Raw genomic sequence first — 19,129 nt, 5'->3', positions numbered from 1 at the left:
CGCGTTTGATGAAAGTTGCTACACTGCTACACAATAGATCAGTTTGATATAGTCTAGTGCTAGTCCAGTAACTCACAGTCCAATGCTTGTCTAGTTTATTACAGTCAATTGTTATTCCAATTTATTACAATCAAGTACTTGTTCAATAAATTACAGTATAGTGTTGTTCCAATTTGTTACAATCCAGTGCTAGTCCAGCTTGTTTCAATCCAGTGCTATTCCAGTTCATTACAGTCCAGTTCTATTCTAGTTTTGTACAGTCCAGTGCTGGTCCAGATTGTTACAGGTCAGTGCTAGTAAAGTTAAGTATAGTTCAGTGCTAGTCCTGTTTGTTACAGGTCAGCGCTAGTCCAGTTTATTACAGTCCAGTGCTAGTCCAGTTTGTAAATGTCCGGTGATAGTCCAGTTCGTTACAGTCCAGTGCTATTCCAGTTTATTACAGTCTAGAGTTTGTCCAGTTTGTTACAGTCCAGAGCTGGTCCCGTTTGTTACGGCCAGGTGCTAGTCCGGTTGTTTGTGATGCATGTATAGAGAAAAAAAGCACTTGACTATTGTACTTACTTCTCAGTCGAATTATCAATTTCTAAGTAAAATATAATATTCGAACACATTAGTAAACTAGCTTTGTTACAGCATAATGCAACCGTACAGTTTTTACTGCATCAAATGTATTGCATGGTTGATATAATGGTTATTACAGTCCCATTTTTTTTTAAAGGTTTCGTCTTGTTTGTTGCAGCGGCGCCTTGTGTTGTTTCTGCTGCATGTATATTATAAAGTAAGCACTGTAATACGGTACTCACCTCTCCGTTAAATAATCAACTAATTCAACATATTACATCCAAACGCACTAGTATTTATGTTTCAAAACAAAGTGACCGAACAGTTGTCTTAACGTAAGCATAATTGCTTGATTTATAACGCTATGACTGAGACTTAATGAGACATGAGGTAATATTATAGTTTATAGTTTGTTTCGTCGGTTTTACAAATTGAAGTTACTCAACCGTTGTACTTCTGTTCAATTTTAAAACATACATTTTAAATTTTAAACACATGATGCGCTGTTTCAGATCATTTTACACATTATAATTATGCATATCCGTCTTTGTAGTTTTATTGGTCAATCAATCCAGTTCACAAGCTAAAATGTCACCACATTCTTTCAACTTAAGGCCTGTCCGCCTGCCCTGGTGCAAAGTTCCAGAATGAGTCTTAAAGACGACAAAAAAACGCAAATGCAAGACAACATATGACAGTTAACTAGGAATACCCGAGCAACGTGTGACTAAATTTTTAGAGCTACTTCCCTTAGATTAAATGTTGCCATGAAATAAACTTTTTACCACATCAAAACACATAGACAAATTGGCAAAGCGTAAAACTGGTTTAATTAAAGGGAGATATAGGGGAAAATACAAGGCTAATTTATGACAGTATGCACTATACTGAAGTAAACGAGATCCAGGTTTACTTCTAATAGACGTCGATTCATTGTCGTGGTCTTTTGTACAAAATACACGTTCCTTCTTCAATTTCGGTCCTGGCATAAAGCGTTGATTAAATATGTTATGTAAAGATTCTAAGTCGGCTGTTTCTCAGTGTGGTTACTTGTCTAACTTGTTCCCTATTGACAGGGGCTGCAGGCAAGGAGACCCCCTTTGCATGATGGGTGATAAGTTGGTTCCTTTTTCCAAGTTCCTTATTCGAATAAGGAATAAGGAACAGTTCCTTATTCCCTATTCACGCGTAACAAATTTGTTATAGGGCTTTAAAGAACTATAATGCAAACATTTCTGAAGTAAATAAAAACAAAATAACTCTAATACATTTACTTTTTGCATTACGTTACATATTCACGTTTCTACTTCGCGCTTGCATAGGATTTCTCCGATATTTTCTTATTCGAATACTTACTTCACATGAACAAAACCTGAAACATATATTATTGTTTTACATGTATGTGATAAAAAAAAACTTGTACATTTAAACATGTTTGTTTTTATTTATAATCCGTTTCCTTATTCGAGGCTGAATAAGCAAAAAGGAACCACTGGCTTTTCTTTACTAACACATCAATGAAATTGATCCAAAATTAACCACATATAAATTATCTTATTATTTATATATTGATTTACATGTAAGATTCTAATCGCAATACATTTCTACTAAGTTTTAAGTGATGATTATCCAGTTCCTTATTCAGTGTGAATAAGGATTAAGGAACTGGTTCCTTATTCCTTATTCAAATCGAATAATGAACTGGCATTTTCTTTCTACAAATTGAAAGTCAAAATGAACCAACGAGACGAATAACTCAACGAAAATTATTGTAAATGTATGTTGGGCGTAACAAATATTAATTGCAGTACATTTATACTTTCTTTTATTTAATAATAACGCAGTTCCTTATTCGGTTTGAATTAGGAATAAGAAACTGGTTCCTTATTCCTTATTCAAATCGAATAAGAAACTGGAATTTTCATACTAAACAGAATATTAAAATGAACCAAAAGGACCAACAAATCAATGAAAATCATTGTAGATAAAGGTTGGGTATCAAACAACATTCATTGCAGCACATCTCTATTAAGTTTCATTTAATGATAACATAGTTCCTTATTCGGATTGAAAAAGGAATAAGGAACTGATTCCTTATTCAAATCGAATAAGGAACTGCCAGTTTCATACTAGACAATCTATTAAAATGAACCAAAGAGAACAATAATGTTTTCGTTCATTTAAATAGTCTGTATTAAAAAGCCAGTTCCTTATTCGATTTGAATAAGGAATAAGGAACCATTCCTTATTCCTTTTTCGCACTGAATAAGGAACTGTGTTATTATTAAATAATACTAGGTAGAAACATATTGCATTAAATATTTTTTAACTTCGAACCTACATAAACCATGATTTTCATCGACATTAAATATTATATACTAGTAGTTAATTTCAATTTATGTATGAGTAAGGCAATACCATTTCCTCATTATCGTCTTATAATACTTGTTTTCAGCGTGTGTCGTCACATAGGATATAAAAATAAATCTGACAGAATACGTCCATATAACATAGCCAAGCTTGAATAACCCACACATCATCTAAATATAACATATCCGAAAGTTATTGTCCGAAATACAGGCTTCCAAATAAGGAACTAACTTTACGCCCATTCTATACATTGATGGTGACGTCACTACGTTATTGTCACGTCAGTAAGACCGGTGTGTATACAATGACTACGTCCAAATTTCTTATTCAGAGGCCATACTTTCGGATGCTTTAGTTCGGATCATTTTAGAATAGCACAACTTTATAAATTCGTGTTTATTGTCAATTTGTTGTGTAAGATGTGTTACTAATATCTCTGGTACAATTCTTGAAGTCTTATCTGATCCCGAACTTTGGTCAAGACTATATGATAGCTGAAAACTAAACATTTTCTAGATATATTGTTCCATTTTCATACGAAAACTGTTACGAAGGGATATGATAAAGAATGCAAAATGATTTCAACACGTCCCTATAAAAGAACGCAGCGGTCTAAGTGCCTCTATAAGACTGAAATGTTTCATCGAAATGCTCAATATTTAATTTTATTTTATAATTGAAACGAAAAAGCGCGCACCCTAGCTGTAAAAGTGTGGTTTCTTCTGATATATGTTTAGTGCGAATACGCATTTTCTCGCTCATGCAGACCGACGGTACATTCGGCGACTTTCAAGCTCGGCACAACAGGAATGCCAATTTTCCAGACAGAGTTGTCATCAGAGCGACGTTACTGATGTCACTATAGAGCGAGACTGAACCGGAATTTAGCTGCAACGGTGTCTCTATTTGACTGGGAAGTTTCATCGAAATTCCTCTGTATTTCGTTGTTGTTTTTTTTTCGATCAAAAACGAAAACTTACATAGCTGTAGTTGGGCGGTTTTATTTCAAAATATTTTATATCTCCGAAAGCGCGTTTCCCCTGTATATGATGCCTACGTTACATCCGACCACCTTTAACATTGGCGCACGATTAAAAGTTGTGAGAACCGACACAATGGCACTGTTCTTGGTTTTTATAAGTGATATCTGATATTGCAACTGTTTACGCTTTCCTTATTCGGCCGCGAAAACGGCACTAGGTTATCATTACACAAGAATACTCAAAATAAATTTACTGTAATAAATATAATTTTTTTTATTCCCAACCTACCGGTACATATACAGTGATTTTTCTTGATTTATGCGTCTCTTAATTCATATTTTTTTATTTGTTAATTATGAAAATGGCAGTTTCTTATTCGATTTGAATAAAGAATAAGGAACCAGTTTCGTATTCCTTTTTCAATCCGTATAAGGAACAAGGTTATCATTAAATGAAACATAGTAGAGATGTACTGCAATTAATGGTTTTGATACCCAACCTAACTTTACAATGATTTTCATTGATTTACTTGTCTATTTGGTTCATTTTAATAATTTGTTAGTCCCCTACCGGTTTCACCGGAGGGGACTTATATTTTTGTCTCCGTCCTTCCGTCACACTTTTTTGGATCCTGCGATAACTTTAAAAGATCTTAATATTTTTTCATGAAACTTGGAACATGGATAGATGGCAATATGGACATTATGCACGGCATTTCATTTTGTTTCTACGTCAAAAAAATTAATTGCTATGGCAACAAATACACTAGAAATACTGCTGAAAATGGTGGTTTTCGGGATCCTGCGATAACTTAAAAAGTTCTTCATATTTTTTCATGAAACTTGGAACATGGATAGATGGCAATATGGACATTGTGCACGTCATATCATTTTGTTCCTACGTCTATAATTCTGGTTGCTATGGCAACAAATAGACTAGAAATACTGCTGAAAATGGTGTTTTTTCTGGATCCTGCGATAACTTTAAAAGTTCTTAATATTTTTTTCATGAAACTTGGAACATGGATAGATGGCAGTTTGGACATTATGCACGTCATTTCATTTTGTTCCTACGTAAAAAAATTCTAGTTGCTATGGCAACAAATAAAAAAAATAAGATAAAATGTTAGTATTCGAATTAGAAAATATCGGTTCGGTATAAACAAGAAAACCTTTGCAAGCGCGAATAAGAAACACGAATATGTAACGTTATGAATAAAGAAAATCTATTCGATTTATTTTCTTTTGATTTACTTCAGAAATTTTTGCATAATTGTTATTTAATACCCTATAACAAATATGTTACGCGTGAATAAGGAATAAGGAACAGTTCCTTATTCCTTATTAGAATAATGAATAAGGAACTAGGAAAAAGTAACCAACTTATCACACATCCTTTGAATGGTATTGGATGGATTTGGCAGTGATATAAACCAGTGATTGGATAGTGACACAATAAGTGTTTTCACAATAACATTTGTACTTTGATACTTATAAAGTTTTTAATTGCAGTTATCATTATGCTTTAAATATATCTAACAGAATTTCAACCCCCATTTTGGGAAGATGCTTTAAAAAGCTTTTCATTTTATTGTAGTAAAATAGTGTTAAAGGCAGAATAATTGTTGTATTTTCCACATTTTTATAAACCAAATCTATAAATAGGAAATACAAGTTTTTTCGTTAAGTCATGTTTTGACGCTGGAATTCACTGTTTCCATGATATATACAAAAATGGAACCTTTATTTCTATTGACGATTTGAGTGAAACATACAATATGAATATCAATTTCATAAATTATATAGGGGTGAAAAGAGCAATAGAAACATTTGTGAAACAAATATTGTTTACCCTGTCCCACCCAACACATAATTAAACCTATTTTTGCCCCCCATTATTACAACTTATATTAAAAAAGGAATCCGGTGCCAAAAGACTATATCATATTGTAAATACAAATAATCAACAACCTTCAGTTAAAGCAAAATGGAGTTTGAAACTCAATACCATAATAAAACATGCATGCCCCCCATATGGGCTCTCCATTGAAGTGACAGCCATTGTGTGAATATGTTTTTTGTCACTGTGACCTTGACCTTTGACCTAGTGACCTGAAAATAGGGGTCATCTGCCAGTCATGATCAATGTACCTATGAAGTTTCATGATCCTAGCCAAAAGGGTTCTTGAGTTATCATCCGGAAACCATTTTACTATTTCGGATCACCGTGACATTGACCTTTGACCTAGTGATCTGAAAATAAACGGGGGTCATCTGCGAGTCATGATCAATCTACCTATCAAGTTTCATGATCCTAGGAATAAGCATTTTTGAGTTATCATCCCGAAACCATTTTACTATTTTGGGTCACCATGACCTTGACCTTTGACCTAGTGACCTCAAAATCAATAGGGGTCATTTGCCAGTCATGATCAATGTACCTATGAAGTTTCATGATCATAGCCATAAGCGTTCTTGAGTTATCATCCGGAAACTATTTTACTATTTCAGGTCACCGTGACCTTGACCGTTGATATAGTGACATGAAAATCAATAGGGGTCAACTTTGGGTCATGATCAATCTACCTATCAAGTTTCATGATCATAGGCATAAGCGTTCTTGAGTTATCATCAGGAAACCATTTTACCATTTCGGGTCACCGTGACCTTGACCTTTGACCTAGTGACCTGAAAATCAATAGGGGTCATCTGCGGGTCATGATCAATGTACCTATGAAGTTTCATGATCCTAGGCATAAGCGTTCTTGAGTTATAATCCGGAAACCATTTTACTATTTCGGGTCACTGTGACCTTGACCTTTGACCTAGTGACCTGAAAATCAATAGGGGTCATCTGCGGGTCATGGTCAATCTACCTATCAAGTTTCATGATCCTAGGCCTCAGCATTTTTGAGTTATCATCCGGAAACCATTTTACTATTTCGGGTCACCGTGACCTTGACCTTCGACCTAGTAACCTGAAAATTTATAGGGTCCATCTGCGAGTCATGATCAATCTACCTATTAAGTTTCATGATCCTAGGCCTAAGCGTTCTTGATTTATCATCCGGAAACCATTTTACTATTACGGGTCACCGTGACCTTGACCTTTGACCTAGTGACCTCAAAATCAATAGGGGTCATCTGCGAGTCATGATCAATGTACCTTTTAAGTTTCATGATCCTAGGCCCAATCGTTCTTGAGTTATCATCCGGAAACACCTGGTGGACGGACCGACCGACAGACCGACCGACCGACATGTGCAAAGCAATATACCCCCTCTTCTTCAATGGGGGGCATAATTAATGAAATAAATGGAAATGCATTTTTGAGCTACCCTTTTTAATAACAAATGATGTAAAGGTTCAGTGGTTCCGATACAGAATAATTCATAGGATACTTTGAACAAATAGTATATTGAACACAATTAAAATAACCGATGATCCATTATGTTCTTTTTGCAAACAAAGTGAGGAAAATTTAGAACATTTATTCTGGAAATGTCAGATATCTAAAGCACTAATAAATTAGATATTACCAGAACAACTGTTTCCTTTTATGAATAAGAAAAAAATTCTCCTCGGGTATTTAACAAAGGCAGCTCGAGCCCTAAATAATATTATTTATTGAAATATACGTATACAAGTGTAAAACGAGTAAATTAAATCCAAACATTACAGGAGCCATAACATACATAAAGTATGAATATGATAATTAAAAGAATATCAAGTTCAAAAAATAATACAGAATCATTTGACAGTGAATGGGAATTGTTTACTACCATTATAGAACAAACTTAGTATTTAAATTTAATACTGTCTTGTTATTGTTGTCTTTTTACAACTTTGTTCAAATACTATAACCCTAAACACCAAGTGGTGTGCTTATAGGTAGGACCTATGTGTCATAAATCAAAATTAGATGTACCTATTTTTGTTTGTCTATTCATTTTAAAACAATTAATACATATTTGTATACACTCTGGAAAATGCCATTTTTACAGGTACCTATTATTACTTTTCTATGCATTTTTTCATGTGAAAATGCATATCCTATCTGCCTTGTACAATTTATAAAAACTTAAGTTATGTTTGCGTTCTGGAAAATGTCTTTGTGTTTACTTCTGTTGTAATATTAATATTGGTTTAGTGTTTTTCCATAAGAAAATGTTTGTAAAATATTTCAATTTGTCTATTTTGTTGAAGTCCTTTATTCTTGTAATGTAAATATACATTGGAGATTTTTTTCCACCTTATTATGATAATAGCTTTGTATGTCACTATCTTAATTTACAAGATAACTTACGACTTTAGATGTCTTGCATATGTTTTTCTGTATCTACTTGTTACCAGACAAGAAATAAAATGTGATGGAAAAAAACCTTTTGCAAGTGCCGAGTACATTTCAAACCATATATGTAATTGCAGTGCCTTTAATCGACACTACTCGTTTTTTCGTCAAGTTTATCCGCGTTCTAGCAAAAACACAATACAATTGAAATCAGCAACACAGTTTTATTGTTATAATATAAAATACAACAATATATTAGAATGTGTATGTCGTAACCTAATTACTACGCATTAAATGAAAAATCTGATTACGTCAAGTATACGATTTAAGTCTTTGCAATCGAAATTCAAATTGATTTATAAAATAAATTGTTCTAGGATATAGCAATTGTATATATGTATAATAGGATATTACAACCGATAAATGCATTTTCTTATATATTCGGTAGGTACAAACTTGCACAAATGGTTCGTATATTTTATCATTTGTGTCATTATAACCTTTTGTTTTATTTAATCATTTAGCAAACATATTTTAAATAAATTTAATGTGTTTTGTTGTGTGGTTGTAAAATTCAAGTTTTATACTATTCAGTAAGTTAATTATATTCACATGTATATAAACTCGACCTAAATCAAATATAACATTTTTTGGTACACTTTGTTTAAATATACGTTCATGCTTGTATGTACATTGGGGATGCGTCTAAGAAATTGTATTTATTTTTTGCATATCATTAGAAATATTTTTATTTGCTTTAAAAACAACATCAATTGTAGTCTCCTCCACAATTCGTTCTTAATAACTCGCTTTTTAGCGTCTATTTTCAACAAACATGTCTGCTTTCTGTCGATTTAAAAAATACTTAAAAATCCTTTCATTTGAGTAATGCTCCGCATAAATCATCATCGAGCACATCATGATCAAAGTCGCTTTTAATCATTGAATTGTTAAGAAGATAATTGTCTGGAACTGGCTTTTGATGCATATCTTTCAGTAGATTCTTTAACGATCAGAACTGAAAAAATGCTTTTACGTTGTTAACACGCAATTCCAGAAAGTGCACTTGCGCTTCATTGATAATAAGCCAGTTTGACGATTCGGTTCATTTATGTCAATAAATATATTTTGACATTGTATGTAGGATTAATTAGAAAGATAATGTTTTGTTGTTTCTGTAAAAAAAAAACAACATTTTATTGTCGGTGTTAAACAACTAACACGCAAAATAGTGTTCTGCTCGAAACAGCACAATACTACCCCTTTCACCGAAAGTGTCGACAACGAACATGCGCTACGATTAACAAAATAGCTTTTTAAGCTTTCTATGCCTTTTCCATTTGAGTCACAGTCATTGTCCATGATTTAACTTAAACATTTGCCTTAATGGCATCTCGACTGAGTTTGAATCAATTTAAGTCAAACACTAGATTACGTGGTCAAAGTAAGGTTAACGCTTGTGAACGCTCTAGAGGAACATGCATTTCCAAATCGTCATGAAGTTTAGTAAACGAAAATTCCATGTAATTACTAGGCTGAGATAATTACAAGGACATGTGGCGTAAACAACTAGGTGACAGTGTTAAATCAAGAGGATACACGCACGAGGCAACATTTATTGCCCAATCTTCATTAAAAGTGGTCAGAAAATCAATGATATTTCGGCAAAGTGTGAACCTGGATCACATGGAATCAAAGACTAAGTCTATTTTTCAAATGGTTATAAGTGCTTATGAACACGTAAGCGATCACAATCTTTTAAATATCTTCATCTTCCTTTCTCAAAACGTTTTATCTTATACTTTTTCTGACAAAGAAGATATTTGGCTTATCCAAAGACAAAATGGCCTTCATTAGGAGAGTCATTTGTGTTTATGTGGCTACAAGAAAACAATTTGAACACTTTAAAACGTATGTACCCATTCGTCTTGAAATTTCGTCAGAACGCAATGCAACTGTTTTGATATAGAACAATGCATAATTCGATACTGTGATGTACAGTAAACACAATTAGAAAATATGATTAAGTTGTGATACGTTTCCTTTAAAAAACACGCAAACCTCGTTGTATCGCTAATGGGTATGTAATGAAAATGCAAACTCCATAAATACTGCGAATATGTGTTGCCTTTAATTTGCACTTTAACTAAAAATAATGGATATTTATTATAATACTGACTAACAAATATCTTTTCCATTAATACAACCATATGTAAGGATGTTAAATTCAAGTGCGACTACTGCAGATAAATATACATTATAAACAATGCTATACCCATTGTTTATTGCAGTCTGAAATCGCCCAACATTTCAATAAAGAACACACACAGACTTATAAAAATTGATCCGGGTTCGCTGCATAGAAAAGTGTGAAGTTGTTATGGAATAAGCAAATAAGAAAAACATAAATATATAACCGAATGTTTTGAAGTGATCATAGCTTTTGTCATTTGTAAAATGCTATGTTTTATGCTTTTATGCTACCTGTATTGCAAAATACATGTATAAGTAGCCTAATTAGAAAGCTTAGCGGATAGTTCAATAACCACTCTGCTGAAATATGTGTTTCTCTTTCTTTTATTTATCTATTATGCCTGAATTTACGATTGGTTTCGTCAAAATAATTATGCTACTGCCAACATAACCTTACTTTCATAATTAATAATTACTAAAATTTCTTTTGACGGAGACCCATTCTCTACACCTTTATTAGAATTCATATTAGATGTGTTCGTTTAGAACAGTGACGCATGTTAACATAGACAGTGGTACAAACGTATAGTAAGGGTATGTACTCATGTGGTTTATACCGATATACTGATTAATAAAACTGGTAATTTACTGTTTTTTACAGTGAACAATAACAGGAAAAAGTATCTGTAATTTTCACTTTTTTACTGTACACTGACATCTTTATTATTAATCCACAATTTACATTACATTAATATTGACTAAAACGCAATTGTGATACGTCAAACAAATGTTAAACACATCAGACCCATATTCCGCCGCAAATTTTCAAGTGAGTAACACAATTCAAATTCTAAACACTGATAAATTGAACTTTAACAGCTTGCAATGTTTACTTACGTGTTACACGTTTGCAGCGATGTGAATGTTTTATCAAATAAAAATTAATTTCTATAAAAATTCATTTTTTTATTTGAAGTAACGAATTAATGTCTCCGGTAGTTAAAGGTTGAAATCTCGCATAAATCATTAGAAACAAGCAGACGACAATAAACCATGCGTGAAATCGATTTCAGCAGTGACTGTCTGACGTCACCAATACAGTATATATGCTTGTGTTTCACGCATCTAGTCCTTTTGCGAATCAGCCTTGACTGAGAAACTTGTGTTTACACATCAGCAAAACAGAAATCTACAATGTCGGGTAGAGGTCGTTGCGTGCGAAAAAGGGTGGGGAAGCCATAGCGAAAGAGGAACATAGACAGGGACGGGGGATGCGGTCGGCAGTCGATCCGGCAACGGCGAAGGAACAAAGGGCCAGACGGCGTAGAAGGAATGCGGTGGAAACGGCACCGGTACCAGAGCCGGCACCAGTCCCTGTTCCTGGACCAAAGCCAGAGACGCAACCTGCAAAACGAAGACGCGCAGACGATAGCGCTGCTAATTGTGAGGTTATTGATTTCTTAGATATTTCCAGCACAGTCGATGGGCTACCACGTGGTCACAACGTGGGTGAGCACGAGACACTAGCGTGCTATGCAAGCGATAACTTACTAAGTCAAGTCTGTCACGAATGGATAACTTTCAAAGCATATCTATATTGCCTATACAAACTCCACTTGCCCGCGTCGCTCAAACAGCGCATTTTTTGTGGCGAATATGTTAATATTGCATTATTGCTTAAGGGTGCAGTTGGGCTAGCGGATTACACAAACGGGGGTTCTATTTTCGTTTTGATTAATGGGTCGTTAGAAAGTCGTCCAAAGGAATGCAGAGATGTAATTAATACTATCGAACGTTGGTCAGATGCATTTATAATGTTCACGGACATGTATTAATCTGCTGTACCTCAGAAGCTGCACGAAATGTTGCACTTCTTTGATAAGTATTTATGTTTTTTTGCAATACGAAAAGAAAAACAAAAAAATAGAAGTACGAAAGAAATATAAAAGAAAAAGAAAAGAAAAGCTGGAAGCTCAAAACTGACCGTCAAGTAACCTCTGATAAATTGTATGAAATTGTTCGAGATTATCGTTTTTATGGATATTTCTTGTTCTATATCAAAGCGTAATTTTAGGAATGTAAGGACACGTATGAAATCAGGAGGTTGGTGCATTCTTTTCAATTTAAATATATTATATTTCATTAAACAAAAGATGAAATTAATAGTTTGCATGTTTTATTATATTCCATCTGTCCAAACAAATTAATTCTTAGTTAAAATATAATTTAATGCCTTTATCATACATGTTGTCCGCTTATCTGTTCCATAAATGTTGCGCTACCCGGCATTTCAAAAACATGTGTTCAATATCTTCATCGTATTCATTGCACGGATCACATAAGTTAGAGCTCGTCAGTTTGCACCGAAAGAGATGTGTATTCGTAGCAGTTAGACGCATAATAAATGTATATTGGAAGCATCTTAAATATGTATCCGTACAAGTTTTGAACACTAGTGTGTATACATTTGCACAATTTAACTCTTTATATTGAAATATATATTTTAATTAATTTTCCGCATTCGAATTTGTATTTTTTATTTCTGACAGCTGAAGATTGTATAAACATTTAGTTGGTTGGTAGAATATTTTGATTATATCTAGGTATGATTTTTTGCTTGATCCTGTTAAAATAACGCTAGTCTACAAGTTCCAATATGTCTTAAGGTATGTAATTTATTAGACTTTTGTATTTAACAAAGTCATTGTCTGATGAATTATAGATATATACTGAAATCAGTAAAGCTATAAAATTTCTTTACTCGAAAGTTAATTGACTGATCAACAAACACGATTCCTTGGTCGTGCCAATCTTTCCAGTACAAAGTTTTATTTTAAATTTTTAATTTTACCATTATTCCATATAATATGTTTGCTGAAGTTATGTTTATAGCAATTGTTAAACGTATTCCATCCTTGAATTATGTTTTTTAGAAATTCATTGTCTTTACGTATACGTTTAATATTTTGTGTTTGTACATTTGATTCAATTAGCAATTTTTCTCCGCATTTTGTAGGATTGTATCATACATACACTTCCACATACTATTATTTTCTGTAAGTAGTCGTTTAACCCATGATCCCTTTATAGAATTTAGGAATATTTCAATGTCTGTTAATTTAAGACCTCCATTTGTATAATTCATTATTATTTTGCTGCGTTTTATTTTGTCGGGCTTACCGTCCAATAAGAAGTTAAATATTTCCTGAGTTATTGTATGTATGTTGTGTTTAGAAGGGTTCGGTAATACAGTGAATGGATATACTAGTTTTGGTAAGGCGAATGTTTTTATTACTGTAATTTTTCCTAGTAAGGTCAATTTTCTGTGGTGCCATTGTTTTAGACAATTACTGAATGCACATAATTTGAGTTCTAAGTTCATGTGCATATTTTTTATTTTACAGTTGTAAAAGGATAACCAAAAAGCGTTTGCAGATTCCGATGTCATAAAAAATAAATGTGTGATCATTGAAAAACCAGATTGTAGTATTCTTGAATAGCCCTTCTCTTAAAACTGTTGATTTTGAATTGTTAAGGTATAATCCAGAAGTATGCCCAAATTATGTTATTGTATTGACCAAATTTTCAAAAGAATTGTGTGCACCGTTGTTGAAAAAGTTCGCGTCGTCTGCGAAGAGTGACTGTTTTATTTCTACATTATTCACAACAATAACCCTAATGTTCTGGTCTGTTTCAATATGATTAGACAGCTTTACCCGACGAATAAAATCATAGCCGAAATTAAAATGTTTTAAACACTTAAACATAAATTCATGATTTAAAGTATTACATGCCTTTTCAAATTCTGAACAAAATAATAGACCAGGCATTTATTTGTTTTCAAGGTATTCGATTATTAAAAAAAAAATCTGACATTCTCCCCAATATATTTCACTTTTATGAAACCTGTTTGTGAATGTGCTATAATTAAAGATATATATTTTTTCATTCTATTAGCGATCGCTTTTGTAGCTATTATGTAGTCTACATGAAGTAGTGATATTGGTCGCAAATTTGTTAAAATAGTGGTATCCTTGTTAGGTTTAGGGATTAATGATATAATGCTTTGTTTTTGAAAGTCAGTTAGATGTCCGTGTATAAATAAATAGTTTATTGATTCGATAAAAGTTTGTTTAATGTCATCCCAAAAGGTGTTATAAAATTCTACTGTAAGTCCATCTGAGCCAGGGCTCATGTAATTTTTCATTTATTTTAAAGCACCATAACATTTTTCTTCGGTTAAGATACCTTCACATATATTTTTATTGTTTTCACTAAGGTGTTTAATCGGTGTGTTAAAGAAATCAATATTTGATGTTTTATTATATTGTTTTTGATAAATGGATTGATAGAATTTCATGTCTTCTGTAAATGTTTTTTTATTTGTTATAAATTTGTCATTTTTTTTATACATTTAATGGTTTTCTTCTCTGCGTGTCTTTTTTCTAGGTTTGCGAAAAAGCACTGTTTTTTTTTAATTACTTGCAACGTATATAGCTTTTGATCGCAGTAATATACCGTTATTTTTTTTCTCTTAAACTATCCAATAACATTTTTTCATTTGATAATTCTTCTGTATCTATATTATCCTTACATATCAGGTCTTGTTCAAGAGCTTCTATTTCTTGAATTAGTTCCCTATTCTTGTTGATAATCTTCTTTTTTCTTTTGACTAGCGTTTGAATGTTTATTGCTGTTAAAAACTTCTTACGATGTTTTGTAAATTAGCGGTTTATATTCGGTATTTAACAAAAGGCTGGTGTTTATTTTAAAGTAACCAGGTCCCCGTTTCTGTGATATGACAACTTTTTGTTATATTACATAATGTATCTGTGATAAGTAAAAAGTCAAGTCTGCTGAAACTTGGCGTTTAACCGTTGGAGTGTCACGTAAATTGACATTCATTATGGTTATGCATTCTCCAAACATCGATTAAATCATTTTCGTCTATAATTTTATGTATTTTATCTCGACATTGTTTATGTGTATGGGCTCGGTCGTTTTTTTTTGTCTAAATAAGTGTCTAAAACAGTATTAAAGTCACCCCCGATTAAAATATTTTCGTAAGTATTTGGTAAGAATTAAGCTAGAGTTTTAAAAAGAAGAGCGGCGTCATTGTTTGGTCCATAAATATCAATAAACGTAAAACTTTGTTCATTGATTTCTAGTGTTAAGACCTGAAGACGACTCGGTATAATTTCGTTGTAGTTTAATATTTTTTACTGGCATTTTATCATTAATAAGAATTGTTACACTTCGCTGTTTGATTTCGTGCCACTAAAAAAGGCATGTCCGTTCCACTCCCGTTCCCATGATTATACTATGTTTTTGATATGTGTTTCTTGCAATATGTACAACGCCATTTTTTTTATTCTTTAACCATTGGAAAACTTGATTTTGCTTTTTTTTATTACCTAAACCTTTAACATTCATTGATAACATTACTGTTTCCATTTTACTTTAAAGTAGTTTGATTAAAACCAGTCAGGGGGTTCCAGTCATTCAAATGTATCAACATATTCATTTTTTAGTGTTAACAAAATTATTTATTACTTTTGGACGTGTTTTTATTATAAAAAAGAATCGTTCAAAAATGGGTGTTAGCGACCCATTACTATTCATTCGTTCTATACATGTAAGTATTTACCGTACATGCAGATGCGGGAATTTAACTTATTAATACAATAATATTTTTCCAGCTATGTACTTTAATCAATTGATGTATAATTATGTGTTGTTAAAGGGACATTTTCACAGATTTTGGCATGTTATGAAGTCTGTCATTAAATGCTTTATATTGATAAATGTAAACATTGGATTTTAAAATCTCCAGTAAAAAAATCAAGAATAAATTTTTAAAAATAAAAAAGGTTACCCTCAGCAGGGCTCGAACCACTGACCCCTGGAGTCCTTGAGTAAAAAGTCTACCACTTAGGCCACTCGACCATATTTTCTGATACAATGACCGATATATTTAATACTGTATTTAACCAATGCTCGTAGTTACACACAATATAACGAAAACAACAGAACTATCCAAATTATTAATTTGTTTCGCGTTGCAATGCTTTATAATTTTCAGGCTTTTACATCGTCAAAAGATGCATATAAGGACTATTTTAGAGCATGGTGAATGTTCAGTATTACTGTTTCCGTACAAATATCATAACTAAAACGAACTCTTTTCATTTTTGTCAATTTAGCGAAACGTGAAAAAGCCACTTTAATGTGAACAAAAACAAAAATTTAATAGTAATGCCAATGTCGTTAGAATATTTGTTTTTATGCCCCCGAAGGAGGGCTTATAATGATCGGACCGTCCGTCCGTCCGTCCGTCCGTCTGTCTGTGTGTCTTTCCGTCACACTTTGCATTTAGGTATCGCATTTAGGTTTCGAAAAATGATCATAACTTCTATGTCCCTTCAAATAGCAACTTGATATTTGGCATACATGTGTATCTCATGGAGCTGCACATTTTGAGTGGTGAAAGGTCAAGGTCAAGGTTATCCTTCAAGGTCAAAGGTAAACAAACATGTATCAAAACGGCGCAGTAGGTGGCAATGTGTTTCTGACAAACACATCTCTTTTTTAAATATGTGTTCCGTGCTTGTTTTCGAGCTAATCCAACCTTGTTTTAAGGTTCATGGGGGGGGGGGGGGGGGATAAAATTCATTAAAACTTCGCTTTGGTTTTTCTTCATTGAATGTGGTACAATATGGTCAAACTATATATCATTTTAAAGCTAAAGACGGATAGAATAACAGAAACACATTTTTGACATTCAATATTTGTGTGATTTATTCATATTTTGGTTTAAAACCAATACATTTTTACACTAATTCACAAAATCGCAATTTAAAGTTAGGAAGGCTATGCACTACCTTAAGTTGAATAAATACAAAGCTTTATACATATACAAGGTCAAGTTAGTAACATTTCACAGAAAATTATTGTCATCAAACAACAAAGGAGTTTTTATTCAACTGCCTTTTTTGAAATATCTAAAACGTAACTTCTTTTTAAAAATCCAGGTATGGTTGATAATAAGAGTCACAATTCTATTTCAAAGGCTTAACAATTTTGTTATTTACCTCTCAACCAAATTGCAAATTTTAAACCATCTCAAATTGAAATAGATTGCAGACGACATATAAAATTGTAAAGGAATATTAAGAAATTGGCAAAACGATTGATTTTATATTTCGATTCCTTCTACCCATTTTGAAAGCGTGGCAATCGCTGTGACCCGTAGAAAAACGTGCAAAACAAATCGGTCGAAACCACGTGCAGTGGTGAGAAAACCGGATATGTGTATACACATACCTGAGAAAACACATACTTATTTTGACAGTTGGGTGGCAACTAGTAAAATAACTATTAACATAAATCAGCAACAGATCGCACTAACTAACAGAAATGACCACGTCGAGATATCATCACTTACCCTATTTTAAATATTTTCCAGCTGAAAATTGTCCCCCACACGTCTTTTTTAGTTTATTTGTATTGTTTTTTCTGGAGCCGAAGTGCATCTCACAGAATATCCATCCAACTTCCGTTGTTTTCACTTTCGTTATTAAAAACTCCGTTTAAAAGAATTATTTCTACTTTTAGATTGTTAAAGCGATGTATTATTATATATTATCAATATAATAGTATACCGTGATGAATTGAACGGAGTTACGTATCGATCTTTCTGTCAGTCTGTAAGCGTACTGTTTTATGCGCAATAATATAAGTTATGTGATTTGACAACGATTGTAAACATTGGTGAAATGATTCTTACATAGTTATTCTTTTGAGTGTCTATTAGGTCTGATCGTGCAGTTTGCAAACATCAACGGAAAGATTACAATCCAATGCATTTGTCATCGTCAACCGTTTGGAATGTCAATTAGGCGATGAGTGAGTTTTTAGCATGTTTATTTCTATTTTATTAATTTAAAAATGGCTGCCCCTATGGTGATGAAATGAGATGTGTTCGAGTTTTGATATTTCTAGATATGTAAACTTTTTTCACTATTTAAGCGTAACTTGCCCTCGTCAATGTCGATATTATTCACTAGTTAGATAATTTTCCGCCGAAATACGTGGAATAAACATGATTCAGATTTTTGAAAATATTGTATATTTTAGTGTTAAAATCGCTTTGTATTTTGATTGATTTTGTGGATGTTATGATACGTTGATGTACAAAATTGGTAGCAGTTTGAAGGAAAAACATCATTTAAATCATATATGTATACATTTTCAATGTGGCACTCTTCCTTTAGTCAAATTTGAGTTCAATGCTAGGGGTCCCACATTTTTCAAAATGAAGCCTCTACATGAACCTTAATAGCGTGTTGTTGTTTTTTTCTGTTAAAAATATGGTATTACATAACGATATTGTTACATCATATGTACAAATACTAAATTTATGGCATGAGTTACACTGTGTATAATATACAACAGAATAACAATTAATCATAAAAATGCAATACATGTAGATATAGTATCATGCTGAGTTTCTTCAGCAGAGTGTACAACGCAGTATGAGTATTATTTTATATCTAGTTCAGTACACGTACACAAGTTTTATTTAATTATAAACTACATTTGTTACCATTATGGTGTCATTTTTAGCGAGGCTGTTTTCGGAGAAAACCCGAGCTATTGTCATAGCCAGCTAGTCGTCCGCCATCCGACGTCCGACGTCCGCCGTAGGCGTCGTGCAAAAACCTTAACATTGC

Source organism: Dreissena polymorpha, chromosome 9 (genome assembly GCF_020536995.1).
Source record: "Dreissena polymorpha isolate Duluth1 chromosome 9, UMN_Dpol_1.0, whole genome shotgun sequence".
Classification (NCBI taxonomy): Eukaryota; Metazoa; Mollusca; class Bivalvia; order Myida; family Dreissenidae; genus Dreissena; species Dreissena polymorpha.
This window is presented reverse-complemented; position numbering follows the sequence as displayed.